Consider the following 9,073-nt stretch of genomic DNA (forward strand, 5'->3'; position numbering starts at 1 on the left):
GAGAAAAAGAGAAAGTGATCGCGTTAAAGGCAGAACGAGGATCAACATTGGGCCAGCATTTTCTCGCTGGCGTGAGCTGAAGGAGGAGGAGGGGTGCCCGACCGATGCGGACTATCAAATGAAAGCCTGTGTCTAAACGGCGTGCACAAGTTTGGTAGGGGCTACATTCTTGCAAGTAAATATATAAGATGTACAAAATCATATTTTAGGATACCTAACATGTCTGTGATATTTGTTTATTTGTCTTGCCTCAAGCTATAATGCAAATCGATTTGTAAAATTTGCAGATTCATTTATGGTAGCTTGATATTATAATATTGACGATATATGGTTATTATCAACCACTCAAACATTGCATTGAAGTATCATATAGATTCAGTAAAACGGTAACCAATAGACTAGGCTACTATAATGACGCTGGCTTGTAAACGTGATCATGGCGATCATTTGTCGTTAGAAAAAAAATAAAAACCATGAAATTATATTCATATGACATGCTGAAATATATGCCACTGTACCTGGGGTGAAGACATTTCACACGCAACGCAAGCAGAACACCTGCATGTGACCTCCTCCTACAGTGTTCAGGGCTATCATGGTTGTCAACAATTGCACGTGCATGTAGGATGACAGAGTTTATGACAGTAGTAGAGGTCTAGACTCTAGAGGACAATATGTTTCCCAACTGTAGGGGGACCCCACCCCGAGAGCAAAAGTTCCCTGGTGTTACTTTAAGCTGCTGGACTATGCTATTTTCTTCTAGATCTGACTAACTTTGTTGCATTATTTTCATGTTTGTACAGCTGCTTTGAAACAATCTGTATTGTAAAAAGCGATATATATATATATATATATATATTAGTGCTGGGCAAGTTAACGCGTTATTATCGCGTTAACGCATTTATTAATTAATGCCGACAATTTTTTTATCGCGCGTTAACGCAGTTTTTTTTTATTATTATTATTTTGAAAGTCCGTTGCTCACTGGCTCTGAATACACATACCGGGTAGGCCTACAGTCAAACCATGATCACAGGAGGGGTGGGATGTTGGTCAGCCAGCAAATAACCCACCCAAACAAGCAGTGGAGGGGCTTTGGCAGGTTCTCTCAGGTGAACAGAAAGGGAGACAGCGCTCCGCGAGTGAATGACAGGCGCTCTATGGATAGTAACCATGGCAACGGCTTCTGTGCGCTACGCAGCTGTAGCCTTTTTAACTTAAATTAAAATTGTACATAACTTTACCTGATAGGCCTAAGTTTAGTTTAGCGGGGATGCTCTGCAATGTGAATTCCCTCCTGTTAATGTCCTGATACTATTTAGATTCTGGAAACTCACAAACAGCGAGCCGAGGATCAGTCTCTCTTCCAATGATTTGTGCTGCGCGTCGTGTACAAAAAGTTAGATAATTCCACTTCGGCAACGCGCGGGCGCGTGCGTGAAGGCCAATTTATACTTCTGCGTCGAGTGTACGCCGTAGTGTACGGCGTAGGCTACGCACGTAGGCAACGTCGTCATGAGCATTTATACTTCTGCGTTTAGGTCTGCGTTGCTCTGCAGTACAGCGCCGAAACGCTAGTTGGCGGCGGAGGGTTTTAATGTTCCACTGTGTTTAGATTCCTCGCGGCAAGAAGAAGAAGATTCCTCGCGGCTGTTTTGAGTTTAGGTTACTACAAGCAATGCCGACTGAAAGAGAGCAGATCATGTTGGAGTTGGAGCTTATAGAGGTGGAAAAGGTAAATTTTTAGTTTTTTTAACAGTTTCGCTGTACTTAGAATTTAAAAATGGCGGGCGGTGCAAAAGAACACGCCGGAAATGCATAGAAGGAAACGCGATGCTACCAAGCCGACCAATCACAGATCTTGCGGTCCGCGTCGTCGCGACGTGTAGTTACATTTTTGAGGAGGTGCGCGTCAGGTTACGGCGAAGGGTACGGCGTATGGTACGCGTCTGTGCGTATGCTACGCCGTACCTACTGCGCGCACCCGACGCAGAAGTATAAATTGGCCTTGAGGCGAGCATGACCGCAACAGTTTCACAGGAACGCACCCGCTTGTCGCTGCACCTGTGCTCGACCACTTCACCTCACTCTAGGCTGATTTATAATTCTGTGTCGGACCTACGCCGGAGCCTCTACGCTATAGACTACGCGACGTACGCGTTGGTTTTCATTTATATATCTGCGTCGTTGTCCGCGTTGACGCGCAATTACACATGCAGAGGGAGAGTGTGAAACCCGGGGAGCGGTTCTAGCAATCACAGCGCTTGCGGTACGCGTACGCGCACTACACAGCTACGGTGTGAGTTCAACGCAGAAGTATAAATTGGGCTTTACCTCTGTTTAATGTAATCTTACGTGGGAAACCATGGCATGCCATGACCAAAGCTAAGCTGCTATCAGAGAAGTAACGTTGGTCGACTTATATCTGTAGTAGTGATCATGACCCTTTGACTACATAGACTGTTTCTGCTGCTCCCTGATACAATATACCCGTTCAGAAAAAAAGAAGAAAACTGGACTCGTTTTAACAAGCTAGCTAAAAAGTAATGCCCTGGCAGTGGCAAATAGCTTTGTTTAAATATTTGATTTGATTACATTAATGTTTAGGTTGAGATTTACAATAAATATTTTATTGATACCGTGTAAAGGGAATACTGCTGGTATAAAAGCACCTTATTTGTTTAAAGTTTTTGCAAACCACATGTTATTGCACTTTTGTAGCAGTACATTTAAATCAAAAGTACGCAATACAGTACTTTAGAATTCATTATTCAGTTTTGCGCGTAACAATGCGATTAATCGCGATTAATCGCAAGAAAATCATGCGGTTAATCGCGATTAAATTTTTTAATCGTTGCCCAGCACTAATATATATATAAATAAAGGTGACTTGACTTATCTAGTCTATGACGATTATTTAATAGGTGCATTCTCATTTATTCTTCTCTCGATCTGTTGAGGGCAGACATGAGTAAAAACATGAATACACTGAAGAGCTGTTTTATCGAAATGTACATTGCAATTATAATTGAAAATCTAATTCCTGAATTTGAAGAACTTTTCAACAGTGACTACATTTGTGAGTGGATTTTATGTATAGTGTGTCTTTTCAAATGCATTATAATATTGTTTAAATGCTTATGTGTCCTTTGTTAAAAAAAGAAGAGTGTTATGGTCATTTATTAAATTAATTATTTTCGGTCGGCATACCAGAGTGATGACGTCATCGCACGCCAGTGGCGCGCGCGCCCGTGATGTGCTTCATTCAAAGTAAATACACGACGACGAAGCCATTACTGCAGCGCTCGTTATCTTTTGTTTAACTTTTCATACCTCTTTACAGGTAACTAGTACTTCGTTTTGAGTAAAAACATTCTTTAATCCAATACGGATAAGTTGTGTGTGTTCAAAGTGCTTTGTTTTATTAAATGAATAGTGTGTCGTGACTGAGCACATTGTTACATGGGTGTTTCGCGATTAGCGCGATGGCCTGCTATTCAGTATACTGCTAAATGTCTGTTATTTGAGTGTATAAGAGTTCATGATGTTGTTTCAGCTGATGAGTTACCTTAAACTTCCCTGCACTTCCCTAACCCTGCACTGGTTGGTAAATTAATACCATGTCTGTTAGCTAAGCCATTAATTAGTCTTAATTAATCTGTGATCTGACTTTATGGTTGAAAGTATATCAGAGACAATGGATGGAACATTGTTTAGACAATAGATATTAATTTCATACTGTCAATTAGTGGGTAAGAGTAAACATTCAGTCTGAAAATGTTTTATTTTGTAAGAATATGAGATTAGAGTGTCAGTTGTAAATGCCACACGTTATGAGAAATGCTTGAAGTCACTTATGTTTACAGCCAGTCATTATAGTGTGAAAAGTAAAGTGATGCGTGCACTGAGAATGTATACATGTAACTGTTATGCCTTTTATTGTATTGATTCAAAGTAAATACACAAACGATAAAGCCATCACTGCAGCGCTCGTTATCTTTTGTTTATCTTTTCATACTTCTTTACAGGCTCCTACCATTCATTGCGAAAACACTTGAACGAGTTGCTTTCAACCAAGTATCATCTTTCCTGTCTCTGAACAACCAGCTGGATGTCAACCAATCTGGCTTCAAGAAAGGGCATTCAACCAAGACTGCATTGCTGTCGGTCACCGAAGCCCTGCGGATCGCAAAAGCTGCTTCCAAATCATCAGTTCTCATCCTCCTGGATCTGTCTGCTGCCTTCAATACTGTGAACCATCAGATCCTTCTGTCCACCCTCTCATCACTGGGCATCACAGGTACTCCTCTCCACTGGTTTGAGTCCTATCTCACAGGTAGGTCCTTCAGGGTCACATGGAGAAGCACATCAACTGACCACAGGGGTTCCCCAGAGTTCAGTTCTTGGACCGCTCCTCTTCTCCATTTACACCACATCACTGGGAACCATCATACAGGCACATGGTTTCTCTTACCATTGCTATGCTGATGACACCCAGCTCTACCTCTCATTTCAAACAGATGATCCCACAGTAGCTGTACAGATCTCAAGCTGTCTGGCGGACATCTCGGCATGGATGAAGGAACATCACCTGCAGCTCAACCTGGCAAAGACTGAGCTTCTCATCCTCCCTGCCAATTCATCTCTACAGCACGACTTCACTATCCAGCTAGATTCTTCCTCAATCACCCCATCAAGGTCGGTCAGAAATCTTGGAGTAATCTTTGATGATCAGCTGACCTTCACAGACCACATTACAAAGACAGCTCGATCATGCAGTTTTGCTATGCACAACATCAGGAAGATCAGGCCTTTCCTAACTGAGCATGCAACACAACTTCTCGTCCAGGCCCTGGTCATATCTAGGCTGGATTACTGCAATGCTCTTCTGGCTGGACTTCCATCATGTGCAACTAAACCTCTACAAATGATCCAGAATGCTGCAGCTCGTCTTGTCTTCAACGAGCCCAAAAGGGCCCACATCTCTCCTCTGTTCATCTCTCTGCACTGGCTACCACTCGCTGCTCGCATCAAGTTCAAGGCGTTGACACTTGCTTACAGATTGACCACAGGCTCAGCTCCCTCCTACTTCCACTCACTACTACAAGTCTACATCCCTACCAGAAGGGATTATTTCATTTTCCTTTAAATCCTCACTTGTCTGGCTTATGCTACTCTGAGCAATGTCTGAACTTTTTGTATTTTGAGCACTTCTTGCGTTGTTTTTGTCTCTTCACGATGACTTGCTTGGTTTAGTCCTCAGTTGTAAGTCGCTTTGGATAAAAGCGTCTGCTAAATGTAAATGTTTACAGGGGTATTACACATTCACATTTACATACTCTTAATAATGTAATTATAATGAGATTGATGAAATATTGTGATTAAACTTTACCTCATATAAATGCAAGACTTTGATCAAATTGATGTGATTAAGTTCATAGTTAGTAAAATATGTGGCATATGCTGATATTATTCGCAATACAAAGCCATGCAAACACTTTAATTGCATCTATTCCACTCTGAACAAAGTGCGCATGTGCTTTGCTTGTGACAATCACGGATGATGTTGTCATGCACAGATTCATAAACATAGCAGTAACGGAGGAATCCCATTTTTGTGATGCTGGTAAAACAGAGTTGTATCAGTTTGACGTTAGTAGAATGTGTTTTGCATTTGGCAAAAGTAGATTTGTTTGATGTGTTTGGATTGTGGGGAAAACCAGAGTACCCCTGGAAAAACCCCTCCAACACGGGACTCAAACCGGAGACCTCTCTTGCTGTGACCTTGCTCACAGTACTAGGCTACCCATTGAGTCACCCTTCCGCAAAAAAGATTAAAATCAATTACAGGGTTCAGTAGAAATCCCCTCTCCATTCATGAAATCATTTGGCCGATCAGCCCACCGGGAATTCATTATCTTCTTCTTCTTTCGTCCAGATGGCATAGCTGCTTTTCCGTAGACCGTAAAGAAAAATCTGCAAATAGTTAATGTCAATAATATATATATATATATTATAATATAATTATATTTTACTGATAAAACAATTTCCCCCAATTTCCTACTGACCTGAAGCAGCGTTAGTTCAAGCACTTTAACGTACCTGGGGTTCCTTAAGATCATAATGAAAGTGGAACTAAAGAATAAGCTTATAATTACTTTCAGCTGTATTTAACAGACTCACATGTGCCTCTGTTAAACTATTGTGCTTGAGCATTTGCTTTTCATTAGGACTGTATTCTGGAAGAGAGAAAAATGATAACAGTCATTTTGGACCATCATTGCAGATGTTAGACACTGACAATCATATCATGAATTCAATTTATGTTCCAACTAGTCTGCTTAGTTTCAGCTTACATACAATGTATTGGAGAATGAAGAAAGAGATCAAATAAAGAATTTAACATAAAAAAACTGAAACAACTGATAATTGAGGCTTTGAATGCTCATTGCTGTGCATTCATACTGCATGTGGGTAAAGTTATTTTAGTTTTTAGGGGTCAAGTACCCAAATATTACCCCGAGTCAAACCTTTTAGTGCCACCATCAGCTCAAATATGGACTTTTCTTCTGCTTATAACTTTTGAGCCCTTTGGTCTAGAAACGAATTGGTCTTTTTTCTTTCTTTTTTTTTGCATTCTCTCCTCATCCTGAGTGGATTGAATCAGGGGTGTTCAATTACCGGTTTGTCACATTTTCTGATAATCAATAACCAAGTCAATACATTTCAATCATGTAAGATAAATTGCAATATTTAAAAACCACATTCGGTCATTCAACATTTATTCAGTTCCAGTGAGCTCATCCTTATTTTACTGGCACATTTTCCAAAAAGTCTTACTTCATCTGATAGGAAGGCATGATGTGTTTCAATGTGGTTTTGTTATAAAACCTTTTTCACCCAATTTGAGGTTTTTAAAGCTTGTGCTTAAACTTTCAAATAATAATAAAAAAGCCTATATGCTTAATTCTACACATGAACAGCAGAGGTTTTCAGAAGTTTAAAGTAGTAGTAGTAGTCAATATTTTTATCCCTTAAAACTCTAATTTAAAATGTACAAATGTAAATGTTTTTTCCTTGAATAAAATGTCTTCACGCTTTAAAATATCTTGAATGTAACTCGACACCCTTGCCTCATTTAGTATACGAGGTTCTATGAATATGCAAATGAACCCCGCCTCCACTCACTCACTCAGTTCAGAGATCCACTGGTTGACGATCACACGTTGATCTGATTGGTTACAAGGTAGTTTGTGACGTCAGAAACACCAGCGATTTCAAACCGTGTTTTTGAGACTGTCTTTGGTTCACTGCAGTTTTAAGGAGAAAATACTCAGCAATGCTGTCGACTTATGAATTTACACATGCTTTGACTTGTTAAAAATATTAAAGGAACATGCCGACTTTTTGGGACTTTAGCTTATTCACCGTATCCCCCAGAGTTAGTTAAGTCCATACATACCCTTTTCATCTCCGTGCGTGCTATAAGTCTGTCTGACGCACCCACCGCTAGCCTAGCTTAGCACAAAGACTCAGGGGTGTAGTACCCAATTTTGGGCCCTGGGTACAAACCATCTTGCTGGGCCCCCCGAAAAGGTCCGCTCTTGGCGACTTCTCCAACGGGGGTGGGCGGTAGGAGACAGACATTTGACTTGAGCGAGCTCGGCGATTTGAGCTCGGCGACTTCTCCAACATGGGGGGGTGGAGACGGACTTTTGACTTGAGCTCGGCGACTTCTCCAACATGGGGGGGTGGAGACGGACTTTTGACTTGAGCTCGGCGACTTCTCCAACATGGGGGGGTGGAGACGGACTTTTGACTTGAGCTCGGCGACTTCTCCAACATGGGGGGGTGGAGACGGACTTTTGACTTGAGCTCGGCGACTTCTAAGGGCCCCCCCTGCCTCGGGCCCTGGGTATTTGGTACCCTTTATCCCCCCAGTACCACGCCCGCAAAGACTGGAAGTAAATGGCTCTGCTACACGTCTGCTCAATTCCTTTTTTTTTTTTTCAACCCATGACTGAAACTATTTGTGTTTGTCTTTGTTCACAATCACAATCACCCTTGTCCCAAATTTATTTTCCAGGCATTATAATGGAAATCACATGACAGATGCCTTTCTCATCTAATGTAACTAGACTGTACAATGATGGAAGAATGGGATTAAATAAGGAAATCAAAAACGTTTGTTTTTTTTACATCTGCATTTACACTTTTTTTGTCACTTGTAAGGTTTGTAATTTCTTCTGCACCAAACAAGACTGCAAAAATAACGACTGTTTTCTAAAAGTTTTCCTAAACATTGGTCTGGTCAGTTTGCTCAAACAAACAGAGCTCGCTTGGAAAATACTTCAGAGCCACAGTGTTTACTGATTTCGGGAAATCAACCCACAAATGGCTTACTTATAGGTTTTTTTAAAAGTTTTTTTGCATATTAAGCTGGGAAAAGAGAATGCAACTAATGAAGGTCTTTTGACACAATGCACAGTTTATTTACTGTTCATTAACTTAATGTTATTCTTCTAAGTGTCATCTGGACAAAAAAAAAACTACACTATTTCATGTTGTTGATTTTTTTTAAAGAAAATCAATCACTATAACTTGTATTGTATGATGTCTACAGTGAGTGAACACATTTTAAAAGTCCTTTTTAACCGTTTAGGGTGTGATGTTTCAAGCAACCCTTAGCAATAATTCTATATGACTCTCCTCTTTATATGCCATTGTGTTTTTTATGACAACAAAAATATAGCTTAAAAAAGTGGCATTTGGAAAATAAAAATAATGTAACATTCTAAAGGACACTTGATTGAATGAATTATGTGTGTACAGTAACTGGTTTAACGTAGTTTTAAATGAAAAGTGAATGATTATTTAGCAGGGATTTTAGGTGTGATATTTAGGATGCTGTTACTGTACATCTTGAACCAATTTTCGAGCAAACTGGGGTTAATGTGTCTTGTTCAGGCGGTACGATGGTAGATGAAGTGCAGGAAACCTGAGCACTGTGGCTCTTTGGTGATATATATATATATATATATATATATATTATATCCTAACTAAAACTTTTGCC

This window comes from Rhinichthys klamathensis, unplaced genomic scaffold (genome assembly GCF_029890125.1).
Source record: "Rhinichthys klamathensis goyatoka isolate OS25496 unplaced genomic scaffold, OSU_Roscu_1.1 h1tg000123l_1, whole genome shotgun sequence".
NCBI lineage: Eukaryota > Metazoa > Chordata > Actinopteri > Cypriniformes > Leuciscidae > Rhinichthys > Rhinichthys klamathensis.